The sequence below is a fragment of the Sapajus apella genome, unplaced genomic scaffold (assembly GCF_009761245.1).
Source record: "Sapajus apella isolate SASKATOON/1434 unplaced genomic scaffold, GSC_monkey_1.0 scaffold4, whole genome shotgun sequence".
Taxonomy (NCBI): domain Eukaryota; kingdom Metazoa; phylum Chordata; class Mammalia; order Primates; family Cebidae; genus Sapajus; species Sapajus apella.
Genome location: NW_022436944.1, coordinates 39,827,521 through 39,845,203, shown reverse-complemented (window position 1 = coordinate 39,845,203; position 17,683 = coordinate 39,827,521). Strand labels below are relative to the sequence as shown.

The window sequence follows — 17,683 nt, the reverse complement described above, 5'->3', positions numbered from 1 at the left end:
GAAAACTTAGGGAATGCCCTTCTCAATATTGGCCTTGGCAAAGAATTTCTGGCTAAGTCCCCAAAAGGAATTATAAAAAAAAAAAAAAAAAATTAACAAGTGGGACCTAATTAAACTAAAAACTTCTCCATAGCAAAATAAACTATAAAGTAAACATACAACGTGCAGAATGAGAGAATGTATTTGCAAACTATGCCTCTGACAAAGATCTAATATCCAGAAATCTATGTGAAACTTAAACAAATCAACATACAAAAAAACAACCCTATTAAAAACAGGCAAAGGACATGAGCAGACACTTCTCAAACAAAGACATACAAGTGGTCAATAAAAATATGAAAAAATGTTCATCACTAGTGAGCAGAGAAATGTAAATCAAAACCACAATGAGATACCATCTCATACCTGTCAGCATGGCTATTACTAAAAAGTCAAATAACAACAGATGCTGGTGAAGCTGTGGAGAAAGAGAAATGCTTATACATTGTAGGAGGGAATGTAAATTAGTTCAGCCAATGTGGAAAGCAGTTTGGAGATTTCTCAAATAATATAAAACAGAAGTACCATTCAAGCCAGAAATCTCATTGCTGGGTATATACACAAAGGAAAATAGATCATTATAACAACAAAAACCAAACCATGTGCCCATACGTTCACTGCAGTGCTATTCATAATAGCAAACACATGGAATCAACCTAGGGGCCCATCTATGGTAGATTGGGTAAAAAGAAAATGTGGTCAAGCTTTTCTCCTGCCTTTGCAGAGAGCAAGAAGGAGAAAGCTTATTCTTTACCATAGCTTCCCCCTTTCAATACACACAAATGAATAGTAGATAAAAATTGTGACTTTCTAACCAAGAGGAAAAGGAAAGGTGAGAGTTAGGGAGAAAGTGACAAGGCCTGGATTTTCCAGGATAATTCTCATTTAGTGTAATTTTATTCTCTTAAATAAACATAAGTTTATGTGGCTAAGTGTGGTTTTAATTTTATATTTTTTAAAAACTTCTTTTAGAAGTTTATTTAAAATCAAAATAATATCACAAGACAACATTTTTGATTCAAAAAACACAGTTACTTATCTTGGCATCTTATTTGGCCTACTGAAAGGCAAGTTAAGTGGAATCTAGCAAGTGACACCAGCCATGTTCTATGAATACTCGGATTCTCAAAATATTTAAACTTGTTCCCTGATTCTCCCGAAGGGCAGTCTAGACTTTACTTGCAATTATATTTAATTTAAAAATATTCCTTTTTAATTTCAAAGATACTGGAACAGCCTCTTTACTTCAAGCATACATGAAGATTTGAGAAAAAAATAGTTAATTCAGCCATGTTTTAGTCATTTTATTATTTTTACACTTACAGGTCTTTTAAATTTGAATTTTCAAAGACAAATTAGTATGCCCAGTGCATCTGAGTGAACTGACCTTTCTCTCTCCATTTAAGCTTTGTTTCTATTCTGCAGAAGTTAATGGTATTCAAATGTTTTCCATAATTTGGTAGTATTTTCCAGAACCTCATCTGTCTCCTGCATAGTTTTCTTTGCTTCACAGCACTCATGTTAGATTAAACAGGAAAGATGTGTAGCTTTACAGGAGATAATTGTAAGTTAAGTAACAGGAAACACAGGACTAAACTAATTTGATCGTTATATTCCATGGCTGTAATATCAGAGTTTTCTTCTAGAGTTGTTATAATAATGCAGATGTTGTAAAACAAACAAACAAACAAAACTTTAATTAAGGTGATACGTGCTTAAGGCAAGTCTCTGGGAGTCTGCGAGAGAGGTGGAGGCAAGAAGAAGACAATAATTGAGAAACAAATCAATGCAGGTAGATGCGGACTGCATTACAGAATGGAGATGAGTAGGAAGAAGGAAGCCAAATAAATTAGACAGGATGAAATAAGGCAGATAGTAGCTGCTGTTTATTAATCAGCTGTTACATGCCAGGGGCTCAGGTCAGCATTCTGCATTTTGAATCTCTGGCTTTCACAATAGCATCTTATGGTAAGTGTCAGTATAGATGAAGAAACTTTGGCTCAGAAAGGTTGTATAACCTAACAGTGCTAAACAGAAAGTTAAAATATCCTTAGAGCTGTAATACTCCTGAGTTCATTGGGGATGGCTCTAGCTGAATTAGAGCTAGGGTCTGAGTGGGTTTTGTTTTGCTTTTTCTTTTTTTGTCACCAAGCCCACTGTTTCTCAAAGTACAGTCCTTGTTCACCTCATCCATCTCATCTATTGGAATCTCCTGGATTGCTTATTACATTTGCAGTTTCACAAACCTTACCTCAGGTCTACTGAAACAGAATCTCCAAGGTTTAGGACCTGGTGACCTTCATTTTAAGCAAGATTACTCAGTGAAAGATGTCACACAAAAAATTAAGGCCTTCCACTCTAATGGAAGGGGGTGTATATTATATTCTGCAGCTCCAACTTGGGAAGGGGATACTACCTTTCTATGTAAGTATATACTTGATTTTATGATTTTAAAATTTCCCAAAGAAATTTTCAATAATTAGCTCAGTTCATAGAACTATAGAAGCTTAAAGTTTGGAGAGGATCATAAAGGTCAATACACAACCTCATGCCCAATCTACAATCCTTTAATCCCCCTCTACCATAGTTTCATAAAGTGGTTGCCCAGCCTCTCTACCCCAGTACCCACTCTAGTGAGGGGGATTTTACTCTTTCATGAGTTAGTGATGTCAATGCTATGACTGTGAAGGGTGCTAACCTAACCCACATGTGGATTTAACACCTGCTTTTGGTCTTACTACCTAGAAATCTTTGCAGAAAAATCATGTCTATCACCCTCCTGTTTCAAATTCTTTAAGGGTTTTCCATTGCACTTGGAATGAGATCTAACCTATCGCTTTCATGGCCTGAAATACCCTGCCTAAAACTTCACTCACTCCGCACACCTGGTATCTTATACTCAAGAATGCTCTTCTTAACTCTTTCCACTCTCCATGCTTTTGCCCATGCAGTTTCTTCTTGTTTTACATATTTCAGATCTTGGATTAAATGTACATTACTCAGAGTCCTTCCCTGATCATCTTCTCTAAATAGGTCCCTTCCCCATCTAGTCTCTATCATCATGGCCTATTTTTTAGTTAAGACTATTACAATTATACTGTTCAGTATTATAGTTTACTTATTTATGATTTGTTAGCCACACATAGCTGAGCCCATTATACACAAAATTATAAATGCACACTCAACTGTATACTTGCTCCTTCAGGAATGGTTTCTCTTCTATCAAGCACTTTGTGTGTATGTGTGTGTGTTTCTGTTACCTGAGACACACACACACACACATTTTTCCAAGACAATGTTGTCAGTATACCTGAGTTATGTTGATATGACACCATGGCAGTCACCTAATCTGCAATTTACAAAATTGTCTTTTCATGAGAAAACTCATTTCTGTTGATGATTAGATTTTGGGCTGAGCACCTTTTAGACTTAAGTCATGAGGAGGTTTACATATTAGGTATATTAAATCTAGTAGATATTTTCTACTTTGGATAAACACTACCCTACACTTGAGCTATCTTAAAATTGAGTTCCAATTCAATCAAAAAAGAACTGTGATCATGCTCAAGTCACCTCTCCACTCTGGGGCTTACCTGTCTCATGTGTAAGGTGAAGTAGTTGAATCATGATCTCCAAGATCCTTTCTATCTGAGATGGGTGGTGAGTCAATGATTTATGGATAGAGAGGTTATATGTGAACAGTGACTAGAACTTAATGATATAATGAACAATATAAAAACTGCATACACTTTTTAATCTTAAGAATAAAAGGAAGGATGAAAAGAAGGAAGGGAGAGATGAAAGGAAGAAAAAAGACAAAATACAGAAGACAAAAGTAAAATAGCTTGAATATTAAGATCTAACAGAAGTATCTTAATTAGCATGGAATATCTCAAACCCTAAATTTCTTCCACTTAACAAAAACAGAAGAACAAGGGCCAGACAGGGAAGACCAGTAGAGGGTTAACTTAACAGTCCGTAAAAAACATGAGGTGATTTTGGACCAGAGCAATACCAGTGAGTGTGGTGAGAAGTGGTCAGATCTGAGGCATTTTTAGAAGGAAGAGCTGGAAAGAAATTGCCTATGGATTCCACTGCAGTTGGAGAGAAAAAAAATGGAATTCAAGAATGATGTCAATGCTTTTGCCTTAATAACTAGAAAGGTAGAGTGTATTTTATGAGATAGAACAAAAACACTGCAGGTCTGGATGATTTTGACAGTTTGGTCTTATATATGCTGTTTGAAAAGTCTGTTAAACATCCAAGCAGAGATGTAAAGTATGCAGTTGAATAGAAATTGAAGTTTTCTTTGTTTATTTGTTTGCTTTTTTGAGATGGAGTTTTGCTCTTGTTGCCCAGGTTGGAGTGAAGTGGTGTGATCTTGGCTCACCACAACCTCTGCTTCCCAGGTTCAAGATTCTCCTGCTTCAGGCTCCCAAGTAGCTGGGATTACAGGCATGTACCACCATGCCCGGCTAATTTTGTTTTTTAGTGGAGATGGGGTTTCTCCATGTTGGTCAAGCTGGTCTTGAACTCCCAATCTCAAGCGATCCGCCCACCTCGGCCTCCAAAAGTGCTGGGATTACAGGCATGAGTCACCACGCCCAGCCTAGAGTCTGAAGTTTAAAAATGATAGCTATGCTTGCCAGAAATTTGATCATTTAGAGAATAAGTAAAAACAGAACAAAAATGAAGTCTGAATACTGAATCCAGACAACTTCAACTGTCAGAGGTTGAAAAAAATCAGGAGAAGCCATCAAATGAGCCTGAGAAAGAGTAGTCAAGAAAGCAGAAAGTGAATAAAGAGGGAGCTCATGAAACTAGATGTGAAACTAATCACAATGTTTCCATGCCAATACTAAGTATATTTTATGCTTTAAATATGATTTGCAGTAAAGACTTTTAAATAAATCAATATAATCATGTTTTGAGTTCGTAAACAATGGGAAGTTGTGATACTGAATATACTCTAGCTAAAAGGATGTTCATAAAGATACCAGCATGGCTTCCCTGCTCTTTTCCCGATTTGGCTAAGTATAGATTTATGATTGTGATGTCAAATGAGATGCTTGATGAACCAATGAATCTGTCAAATAGAAGTCTAATATCTTTAAGGTTAAATGAATTTAATTTTATTATAAATACAAGATTTAATTATCTAGGGTAGTCACATTATAAAGCATTAGGAAACTAGATTAGATAGATGATAGATAGATAGATGATAGAGAGAGAGCCCATCATTCTACTGTTCTGAGCTACTGGTAATAATTTTAGACTAGTTTCTAAAATTTTTCCCCATTAATATTTTAAATAAATATTATCATAGCACAGCCATAATTGTGAAACTGATATTTCACTTGCCATTATGTGGCCAGGTTAAGTTCTGTCCAATGAGATATTTGGTAAGTCAGTTTGTAAGTATCTAGGTTAAGATATTTTCATTTCTATTAAAAGAGAGCTATGAGAAGAGAAATGGTCTCACCATCCAGGCCATTGTACACTTCTACCTTTTCTGTCCCTCGTCCCTGCCTTGTAATGTGATTGTGGTGTCCAGGACTGTAGCAGTTATCTTGTGACCTGGAGGTGACATGCCTGGATAAGGCATAAGTAAAGAATGGAAAAAAATCCTGGATTTTTGATAATACCATTCAATAGTAAAATAGGCCAGCAAAAGTCTATAGCCAGATATTTTATTAGGTGAAAAAAAGGTCCCATTTGTTTAAACCACTGATATTTGGGTATTCTAGTGTTTTAAGCTGAAAGTATTCCTAACTGAAACATACAATATCATGAGTATTTCCCTGTTTATTCCTGTTTTTATAACTAAAAAGTGAATGGTGATATAAGAATCAACATATCAAAAATTACTTAGGTGGTCCTGTATTCTAATAATTACATATGTTTTCTGAGAGCTTTCTAGGTTTGCTCCTTTAAAATTTTAGTATATGTAAAAATTAAAGCTAGTATTTTGGGACATCCTCTGGAATTAAAAAGACTGTAAGATAACCTTCCCCTGCTCACTGCTAGACACTTAGTACCAAATGACCTTGAAGACTTGCACCAAATTCTATAATTTTCAACAAAAGCTCATTGAGGAATAAAACCCAAAATGTGTACTTTATGATATAAGCATATGCTAACATATGTTAAGAAGTAACATCATGGTAAACTTTATTTTTTCCCTCTGTTTAATAAAAGACGACAATATTAGAAACAGGGAGGTTGAGTAATTGGTTCTTTTGCCTTTGTAAAAGCTCTTCTGGCATTGTTATTCATCCACAATTTGGAAAGCAAGATGTATTTGCTCAGCATGTGGTTATTAAATCACAAAAAGAGTTATTCTATACAAATAAATTCTCGTAAAGGGGTGCATGTGTCTGCAAAATGAAAGACTTGGAATAATCTTTCTATTTCCTGGATAATTTTTTCTTTTTCAGTTTGTTTTACCATTGTCTAGTCTACTATTTTCTCAGTCTTGAGACAGTGAAATTATACCATTTCATATATCTGCAGCATTGTCCCATAGAAGAGAGAGCAGTCTTATTCTAGGTTTGTCCAGGAAACAGAAGCAGAGCCCACTGATGGACATCACTAGGAAAAGACTTAATCTAAGCACAAACATAATTCTATCTAGCAACTAAGGCTATCCAAACGGTCACAAGCTACCTTAAATATGGCGATCCCTCTGTTACCAAAAGAACTAAGATGGATGACTCGCACAAATGCAACAGAAAGCAGACTGCCATGAGGTGCAGAAACAGCCTACATGACTTCCGAGGCCATTTGAAAAATCTAAGAAATAATCTTGCTGTGCTTTTTGAATTGTGTCCTCCAACCAAGCCCTGAATTCTGAAGATCTTTATTTTGAAAAATATGCCAAACCCCATTGCTAAATACTTCATCATAAAATTTATAATATATAAATTTTATGTAAATATATTTATCCCTTAGCTCATAGTTTCAAAATGGACCTTTTAATTGCATTTTTCTTAAGCAATGGATACATAATTTAGATTTAAATTGCTTTGAAACAAAAGGCATACACACGTTTGTGCACATGTGTGCCCTGCATATACATTATCATTTGATTCTGTTCTGGGTCCCTCGGTGGTTCAAGTACTTTAGTCAATCAGGGCTGATAAACTAATTGCACAGATTTCTCAGTCTTGCTGTTTTCACTTGCTCCAAGTTCAGTCTGTAAAGGGTCTTTATCGTCTACATTTACATGACCCTAATTATTCATTTGTATTTGCTTCTGTACAGATTACTGTAAATTACTGAACTTGGAACACCCTACTATTCAATGCATGTGCCCACTGCAGCTGCCCTTTAATACTCAGTTGTGTATTCCTTGTATTAATGTGAAGGGTAGGGTGTTATAAACCATCACGGATTTTGGAGAACAACAACCAGGGCTGCCACATACATTTGAGTAGTGAGTATGAATGCCACATACTTTACCCTCTAGGGAATCTGTGGAGCCTTTTACATACTATTTAAAGGTCTGACCTACTCAGGTTATATTTTGAACAAGAGTGCCCAGCTAAAGGGCTGAATGAGGACTAAAATTCAGCCTACACTCATTCACCAAGCCATGAGCCCTAGCACTGGGCCATGTCCACTGGAGGAAAGATGCTTTTGTCTAATTCCCACACAGGCCATGGGCAGTTCTGAGAACAACAGCCTCACTGAATAATATCTAAAGACTCTTCCCTTACTCAACAACAAAAACACCAATTAAAAACATCTACAGATGCTACCTATGACCTCCTATCAAGCTTATGCTGTTTGTTGCTGCCTTAACAGGTATTGTCATTTAATTTGACCATGAGAATTGTATTTACCTCCTACAATCTCATACCATTTTGTAGTACAGATACAAATACTAACATATAAATAAGTTAAGTGACTTCCAAAGGAATTAGGCCAAAACAGAATAATAATAAAGTCAAATTCAACTGGGTTTTAAAATCAACTGATTTTTTTTTTACAATGGCATTAAAATATTTTAGCATAATATATGTATGGCACATAGGATGCTGAAACCTACACTGTTAATAATTTCTGTTTTTAAAATCTACTTCTTTGTCTTTGTTTTCCTGTCTTAAATATCTTCATTTACACATGTTCTACATGCATGTCTCTTAATGGAATCTATACCATTCTAAGGCTGCATCTGAGTCAATAATTTTTTGCATTGTTTCATCTTAAACTTATACCATATCTTCCTTTGTCAGATTCTGAGGAAAGGGCATTTAAATGGTTAGAATGTCACAGTTTTACCTAATACTATAAAAGTAACAAATGATAAGATTTTAACTAGTGCCCTCTTACTCTACCTTCAATTCTCAAAAACATACACCACGCAGTATATATGCCAGGGTTTTCCTGCTTACCTCCCTCTCCACAAAAGACAGTGGAGTCATTCATTTTAAGCATATAAGCAGGTTGGAGAAGGCAGGCAGTATACAAAGATATAGAAAGATATAGTATAGAATTTATCTAGATAATGACTGTCCACATCTTTGTTGTTTCTGCTGTTAACCAAAAAGCTGCATGTACCCATCCTCACACAGAAGAAGACTCAGATGAGGATTTCTTCAAGGATTCAAAGAGAGATTAACAACTTCAATTAAGTCTTTTTCAGCCCTGGTATTCTGCAGTGGTTATTGGTGCTATGGAGAAATGGAGATGAAAATCCCTCTAGGGAATCTGTGGAGCCTTTTATATACTATTTAAAGGTCTGAGACTATGCTACCAAGTTTTTGCCTGCCTTCCCCCATCTCATCAAACTATATGCATATAATTACATGAAACTATACATAAAACTGTCATTTATTCAATGACATTATGTAAAAATTATCTCTAACTACAAGGCCCTTCGTTGAAATCTTTTTCATCAAATAAATGCACAATGGCTGTTTTCCAAGTCAGGATAATCAAATCCTATCCTGTAAGTCAGTTTTCCTGGTTTCAATTTCGGCCATTTTTCTAGAATAATTGTTTAAGAAAATCAAGTCATTTCAACTAGCATGTCTTTCACTCAGAGCCTTAGATAACTATAACTCTGTGAATTTGAAGTACCTGAGCCCCTATGATGGCATTAAAAAGATTAATAGTTAGCATCTGCATTTTTTTAAGAAAAATCCACTAATTTGTCAATATTTATCTTTTCTAGGTAAAAACAGACTTACACAGATGATCATTATTATCTTTATTCTTAAGTATTCAAATATAAAAATTGAAAAGAGCAATGTGACCAACATTCAGGGGCCTGTCATCCAGAATTAACAAATACTAACATATTTCCATATTTGTTTCTTATTTATTTATTTATTTTACTTTAGGTGCATACTATATCTGGCATTTCTCCCCATGTTATCCCTCCCCACCCTCCCCTCCCTCCCCAACCCCCGTTGTCTCTCCCCTACCTCCTCCCACAACTGTCCCCTGTGTGTGATGCTCCTCTCCTTGAGTTCACATGTTCTCATTGTTCAACACCGACCTATGAGTGAGAACAGTGCTTGGCTTTCTGTTCTTGGGTCAGTTTGCTGAGAATGATGGTTTTGAGATTGATCGAAGTCCCTACAAAGGACACGAACTCATCATTTTTTATGGCTGCGTAGTATTCCATGGTGTATATGTACCACATTTTCTTTGTCCAGTCTATCATTGATGGGCATTTGGGTTGGCTCCAAGTCTTTGCTATTGTACGCAGGGCTGCAATGAACATATGTGTGCAAGTGTCTTTATAGTAGAACAATTTATAGTTCTTTGGGTATACACCCAATAGTGGGATTGCTGGGTCAAATGGAATTTCTGTTTCTAGATCCTTGAGAAATCGCCACACTGTCTTCCACAATGGTTGAACTAATTTACACTCCCACCAACTTCCTATTTCTCCACATCCTCTCCAGCATCTGTTGTCTCCAGATTTTTTAATGATCGCCATTCTAGCTGGCATGAGATGATAACTCAGTGTGGTTTTGATTTGCATTTCTCTAATGACCAGTGATTATAAGCATTTTTTCATATGTTTGTGGCCTCATATATGTCCTCTTTTGAAAAGTGTCTGTTCATATCCTTTGCTCACTTTTGAATGGGGTTGTTGGTTTTTTTCTTGTATATCTGTTTCAGTTCTTTGTAGATTCTAGATATTAGCCCTTTGTCAGATGGGCAGATTGCAAAAATTTTTTCCCATTCTGTTGGTTGCCGATTCACTCTAATGATGGTTTCTTTTGCTGTACAGAAGCTCTGAATTTTAATTAGATCCCATTTGTCTATCTTGGCTTTTATTGCCATTGCTTTTGGTGTTTTAGTCATGAAGTCCTTGCCTATGCCTATGTCCTGGATGATTTTGCATATGTTTTCTTCTAGTGTTTTTATGGTATTAGGTTTTATGTTTAAATATTTGATCCATCTGGAGTTAATTTTAGTGTAAGGTGACAGGTAGAGGTCCAGTTTCTGCTTTCTGCACATTGCTAGCCAGTTTTCCCAACAACATTTATTAAACATGGAGTCCTTTCCCCATTGCTTGTTTTTGCTGGATTTGTCAAAGATCAGATGGTTGTAGACATGTGGTGTTTCTTCTGGGGTCTCTGTTCTGTTCCATTGTTATATGTCTCTGTTTTGGTACCAGTATCATGCTGTTTTGATTACTATAGCCTAGTTTGAAGTCTGGCAGTGTGATGCCTCTGGCTTTGTTCTTTTTGCTGAGGATTGTTTTGGCTATGCGGGGTCTTTTGTGATTCCATACGAAGTTTAAAGTGGTTTTTTCCAGTTCTGTGAAGAAGGTCATTGGTAGCATTGAATCTGCAGATTACTTTGGGCAGTATGGCCATTTTCACAATATTGATTCTTCCTAACCATGAGCATGGAATGTTTTTCCATCTGTTTGTGTTCTCCCTTATTTCGTTGAGCAGTGGTTTGTAGTTCTCCTTGAAGAGGTCGTTTACATCCTTTGTTAGTTGTATTCCTAGGTATTCTTTTCTCTTTGTAGCAATTGTGAATGGGAGTTTGCTCTTGATTTGGCTCTCTGTTTGTCTGTTATTGGTATATAGGAATGCTTGTGATTTTTGCACATTGATTTTGTATCCTGAGACTTTGCTGAAGTTGCTTATCAGTTTCAGGAGATTTTGGGCTGAGATGATGGAGTCTTCTAGATATACAATCATGTATATCTGCAAATAGAGATAGTTTGACTTCCTCCTTTCCTAACTGAATACTCTTTATTTCTTTTTCTTGCCTGACTGCTCTGGCTAGAACTTCCAATACTATGTTGAATAGGAGTGGTGAGAGAGGGCATCCTTGTCTAGTGCCCGATTTCAAAGGGAATTCTTCCAGCCTTAAAAATATGGAATGCTTCACTAATTTGTGTGTCATCCTTGCACAGGGTGCATGCTAATCTTCTCTGTATCATTCCAATTTTAGTATATGTGCTGCCAAAGCAAGCACTCCATATTTGTTTCTAATTTGATATTATTACAGATGCAACTAACATTGCTTCCTCAGTTGTAGTCCCTCTAAATTCTGGAGTGAACATACAATCTACTCACCTTTGTTTATACTTTCATCCTATTTTGGTGTATATAAACAGCATTTTTTGTGTTTGTAAAATTTACATAAATTATATCATTCTATATGGATTATTTTTAAATCACCCCTTCCCATTGTTAAGTATATAGTAAGACCTCACTTAATGTCATTGATAGATTCTTGGAAGCTGCGACTTTCAGTAAAATGAGATATAATAAAACTAGTTTTACCATAGGCTAATTGATGCAAACAAGAGATATGTTCCTATAGCATATTTCTCCTAATAAAGTCACCAAACTTCTAAATAAAAACCAAAAGACTTCTAATACTAAACACTGAGATGAGTGCAAACTGTACATACATTTAAGAAAGGTAAATAAAAACAAGTAAGATAATTATTTACCCAGTTACTTCATTCAGTGTCACAGAGTGGCCTGAGCCTATCCCAGAAGTTCTGGGTGTAAGACAGAAACCTATGCTGGAGAGGACATCATTCTATTGCAGGGTGCACTCACCACACCCACACTTACTCAGAGTGGAACCATGTGCACATGTCAATTCACCTAGTGTGTACACCTTTGAGATGTAAGAGGAAACCAGAGTACTTGGAGAAAATCCACACAAGAGAACATGCCAACTCCACACAGACAGTGGCCCAAACTGGGAACTGATGCTTTTCTCAGCAATGTTATAATACATGATTTGAATGAAACAATGTTATTCAAGGATCTGCTGTACATCTATTTGTTCCATTTGAACTGTTCAACTGTAGGCATATACCAGTTTACCCATTCGTGAAAGAAATATTTAACTTCTTTCCTTGCTACCGACCTTCTTTTCTGTCCCTATGATAAACAAGGCAGCAAAGCACAGATGTATAAGTTCTAGAGTTTCTTGAAGCTCACCGTAACCATTATAACCTACAAAAACACTATACACATTTTGTAAGATATTTATCCAGTAATTATCCCAATCATTTCATGCGTCTAGGTATATTTAACAAATAATACTGGTGACTCTCTTGCTACAAACTTTTCACTGATTAAAAAGTCCTTCACCTACTATTATATCCTGAAACTGGCACCCACTCAGTGTGCTGACAGTAGCGATAATATCAAATCGAAGCTATTTTCAACAATATCAAGAGTTAACTCCAGACAGAGATGGTTGCCATTTAAGATAAGAGCTCAGTTTATGTAGTGGGGGAGGAATATCAAGACACCGAGGTGTAAGACACAAGTAGCATTTTAATAAAAACAGAAAATGGCCAAGCACTACTAATAGGGGACCTATTTAGGTTGAATCATAGAAAATTGCCATTTTGTGTGCCAAACATCAGCAATACATAAAAATCAGCTATTCCTCATGCTTTGAATTTGGCAACAACATGAATGGTATTCTCTGAAATGGCCAAGAACTATCTCTGAGACCTGTAGGTACCAATACACATGACCCATGCCAACTGAGATTTGGATGTGTCCCCAGCTGCTATAGGGCATCTTTCATACCATACCTCTCAGTTGCTTCACATAATTCTCACACAGTCATCCTTTATCCAAGGGCTGCTATCCTGGGTCATGCATTTGTGCATTTCACGAAGAATCTAAGCCAAACAGGAAATGGGGTGCTGATGACTAACTCTGCACCCCAGGATCCAACCAAGGAGGTTCTTTTTCCCAAGTGATCTGCCCACCAGGAGTGCCTTGTTCTAATTTTCACAAATGCATCCTATAGGCTACTTCCTGATCATTTTTTAATTCTATACAAGCTTGGACAATTAAAGCATCAGATTAGCTGGGTAAGAAGACAGTGAGCTGAGCCCTCATAACACCTACAAATAGAAACTCTCCTTTGTTGTATTTGATCCTTGGTTTTCTTGTGGCTCAAATTTTCTACATCAAACATCCCTTTGATGAAAATGTTGATGGATTTTCTCCAGATTCTCAGTGAAGGATATGGCTGGGAAATAAAACCAGGAGTCAGATTATCTTCTTGGCAACCAAATAGAGATGACGTATTCAAGTTACATTAGAACATTTGCAATCTATTGATCGAAGTAAATAAATCTGGAAGGTGTGTCTTGTTTGCTTATCATGCAAGAGGCTTCCATTTGACCCTGAATTTTCCTTGAAAAGGAAAACAAACACTAATTCCTGTCAACTGTTTTCACACTAAAAAATACATTCCAATCAAGATACAGCAGCAAACATCTCAAATGCATAATTCAAAGATTGTAAAAGTAATTCGCATAGTGACCTCTGACTTGAGCTAGATGCTGTGTATTCTCTGTTGGTGTCAGGTCTCAAAACTCATGGCAATTAATTTGATGTATTGATTTAATATTTCAGGCAGAAATGTATTTACCTGGCGAAGGCACTGTGGAAGATGTTTCAAAGAGAAAAGAAATGTTTGCAAATGAAGATGAGCTCCTTTGATGAAAGGAAAGCTGAGGGTGAGTAGTGTCCCCAAAATCAGACCCCAAACACTAATTATTTCAAGGCTCAATTTCCCAAATTAGAGTTAATAATGATTCAGCATTGCATTGTTGGATACTTCATTCTGTAAAAGAATCCCAAGGGGTAGAAAAGAAGCCAAGCAACAGATATGCTTTTATAGGCTGGCCCATTAAGAGAGGGTTATTTAAACTAGAGCCAAATTAGAAAGAACCATTACAACACTAAATATCTAAGCTAGCAATTTTGGAGAAAAGAAGCCATCTCTCTTTATATAAATTTACTATTACTTTTAAAATTGTCTGTTCTGATTACACAAATAAGAAAGTACTAAATAAAATATAAAACATAAAACATTATAATTCCATTATATAAAGAACACCAGATTTTCTCTCATTTTATTTATTCAGAAGAAGTTACAGTGTTTCTCCAGCACACCAAGCATTATGCACAATAAGGATATTACACTAGTGAATAACACAATCCTTTCCCTTGGATTTGTGTGGTGTCGTGGGGAACATGCATAAATAAAAAGGAAAATGTAGTACATTTTAATCACTGTTATCATAGACATATATGTGCATATTATAAATTGACATTATCAAATTTTAAGAAAATACTTTCTCTTTTTCAGATAATGTATTATGTTCCCCCAAGATAGCAGACATACATTTTTAACATCATGTTATTGATTGCAAAATAGCCCACACCTTGGATATACTATAGTTACTATACTATAGTAACATAATTGGATATAGTATATTAACCATTTTCTTACACATCTTTGTTCAGGTTGTTTAAAATTTTTCACTCAAATGTAACATCATGATGAAAGCATTTTACATCTTTCTTAAGACAAATTCCTAGAAGTTAAAAATTTTGATTCAAATGGTAAGAACACTTTGAAAACTCTTGGCACATATTGCAAATCTGTTTCCCAAAGAACAAAAGCACTGTGCCAAATTACATGCCCACCAGGACTGGAACCTTATGAAAGATACACAAGTACACACTCATAAATCACACTGTCCTTGTTTTCTTCAGTTTGTAAGTTTTATAACTACAAACAATCTGTTTTTCTTAAGCACAAGTGAATACATGTTTATAATACATAGAGAATCAGAGATAACTGATTTTGTCTTAATGTAAAAAATAATCTCTTTCAAATTTTCTAAGACACAGCTTTGGTATTATGCAACCACTGACATAGTATGCATTTTCTCTATAACCATTTATCACAAATATCTAAAACTATCTTTCAAGGTAGCATGGTAACAGACCTTTATGTTCTCTCATTATCAAGCCTAGAATTTATGCTATCTGGTTCTGAGTAAGATGAAAGAGTCTGCAGCTAATTTAGATTTTATTAAACTTCTGTGTTTACTGTTTGCAACTGTAAAATTTAGATAACCACCAACAATGAGTCACATTTGGAAATTAAGAAAGTCATCTCTCCAACTTTTACAAAAACTTGGAATAAGATTTATTTAAACCCTGGAATCATTAAAACAAGTTCTTTTTGCTTAACATCTGATATAGTTTGGCTTTGTGATCCCATCGAAATCTCACCTTGAATTGTACTCCCATAATTCCCACTCCTATAATTACATTGAGATTATTTGAATCATGGGGGTGGTTTCTCGCATACTGTTCTTGTGGTGCTGAATAAGTCTCATGAGATCTGATGGTTTTATCAGGGGTTTCCATTTTTGCATATTCCTCATTTTTTCTTGCCACCACCATGTAAGAAGTGCCTTTCACCTCCTGCCATGATTCTAAGGCCTCCCCAGCTATGTGGAAACATTAAGTTCAATTAACCCTCTTTTTCTTCCCTGTCTCAGGTATGTATTTATCAGCAGCATGAAAATAGACTAATACAGTAAATTGGTACCAGTAGAGTGGGGCATTGCTGAAAAGATACCCAAAAATGTGGAAGTGACTTTGGAAATGGGTAACAGACAGAGGTTGGACCAGTCAGAAGAAGACAGGAAAATGTGGGAAAGTTTGGAACGTCCTAGAGACTTGTGTGGCTTTGACAAAAATGCTGATAGTGATATGAACAATAAGGCCCAGGCTGAGGTGGTCTCAGATGGAGATGAGGAACTTGTTGGGAACTAGATAAAAGGTGACTCTTGTTATGTTTTAGCAAAGAGACTGATGGCATTTTGCCCCAGCCTGAGAGATTTGTGGAACTTTGAACTTGGGAGAGATGATCTAGGGTATGTGGCAGAAAAAAATTCTAAGCAGCAAAGCATTCAATGAGTCACTTGGGTGCTGTTAAAAGCATTCAGTTTTAAAAGAAAAACAGGGCATAAACATTTGTAAAATTTGCAGACTGACAATGTGATAGAAAAAAATTATTTTGATTAGAAATTCAAACCTGCTGCAGAAATTTGCATAAGTAACGAGGAGCTGAATGTTAATCTCCAAGACAATGGTGAAAATGTCTCTGGGGCATGTCACAGCCCCTTCCATCACAGGCCCAGAGGCCTAGAAGAAAATGTTTCTTGGGCTAGGCCCAGGATCCCCATGGTGTGTACAGTCTAGGGACATAATGCCCTGTGTCCCAGCCCCTCCAGCCTTGGCAAAAAGGGGCAAATGTAAAGATCCAGCCCTGGCTTCAGGAGTGCAAGCCCCAAGCCTTGGCAGCTTCCATGTGGTGTTGGGCCTGCAAGGGCAGAGAAGTCAAGAATTGAGGTTTGGGAACCTCTGCCTAGATTTCAGAAGATATAAGGAAATGCCTGAATGCCCAGGCAGAGGTTTGCTGCAGGGGCAGAGCGCTCATGGAGAACCTCTGCTAGGGCAGTACAGAAGGGAAATGTGGTGTTGGAGCCTTCACACAGAGTCCCTACTGGGGCACCACCTAGTGGAGCCGTAAGAAGAGGGCCACTGTCCTCCAGACCCCAGAATGGTAGATCCACTGACAGCTTGCACCGTGCACTTGGCAAAGCTGCAGACACTCAACACTGGCCCATGAAAGCAGCCAGAAGGGAGGCTCTACCCTGCAAAGCCACAGGGGCAGAGCTGCCTAAGACCATGGGAACCCACCTCTTGCATCAGCGTGACCTGGATGGGAGACATGGGTTAATGGTGATCATTCTGGAACTTTAGAATTTGACTGCCCTGCCATATTTTGGACTTGCATGGGCTGTGTAATCCCTTTGTTTTGGTCAATTTCTCCCATTTGGAATGGCTGTATTTACCCAATGCCTGTACCCCCATTGTATCTAAGAAGCAACTAGATTGCTTTCGATTTTACAGGCTCATAGATGGAAGGGACTTGCCTTGTCTCAGACAAGACTTTGGACTGTAGACTGTTGAGTTAATGCTGAAATGAGTTAAGACTTTGGGGGACTACTGGGAAGGCATGATTGGTTTTGAAATGTGAGGACATGAGATTTGGGGAGGCAAGGGGCCAAATGACGTTCAGTGTCCCCAGCCAAATCTCATCTTGAATTGTACTCTCATAATTCCCATGTGTTATGGGAGGGACCTGATGGGAGATAATTTGAATCATGGGGGTCGTTTCCCCCATACTGTTCTCGTGGTAGTGAATAAGTCTCATGAGATCTGATGGTTTTATCAGGATTTTCCACTTTGTCATCTTCCTCATTTTCTCTTGCTGCTGCCATGCAAAAAGGACCTTTTGCCTCCTG

At 36.9% G+C, this 17,683-nt stretch overlaps 1 protein-coding gene and 1 non-coding gene across 2 annotated transcripts in view; both read right to left on the bottom strand.

Annotated features, from left to right (window-relative positions):
- Positions 1–17,683, bottom strand: part of KCNH8 (potassium voltage-gated channel subfamily H member 8) — a 340,790-nt gene that overhangs the window by 240,954 nt on the left and 82,153 nt on the right. The window lies entirely within an intron of this gene.
- On the bottom strand, positions 11,387–11,493 carry LOC116545190. Its single transcript, XR_004266226.1, has one exon. It is a non-coding gene; the product is annotated as a U6 spliceosomal RNA (small nuclear RNA).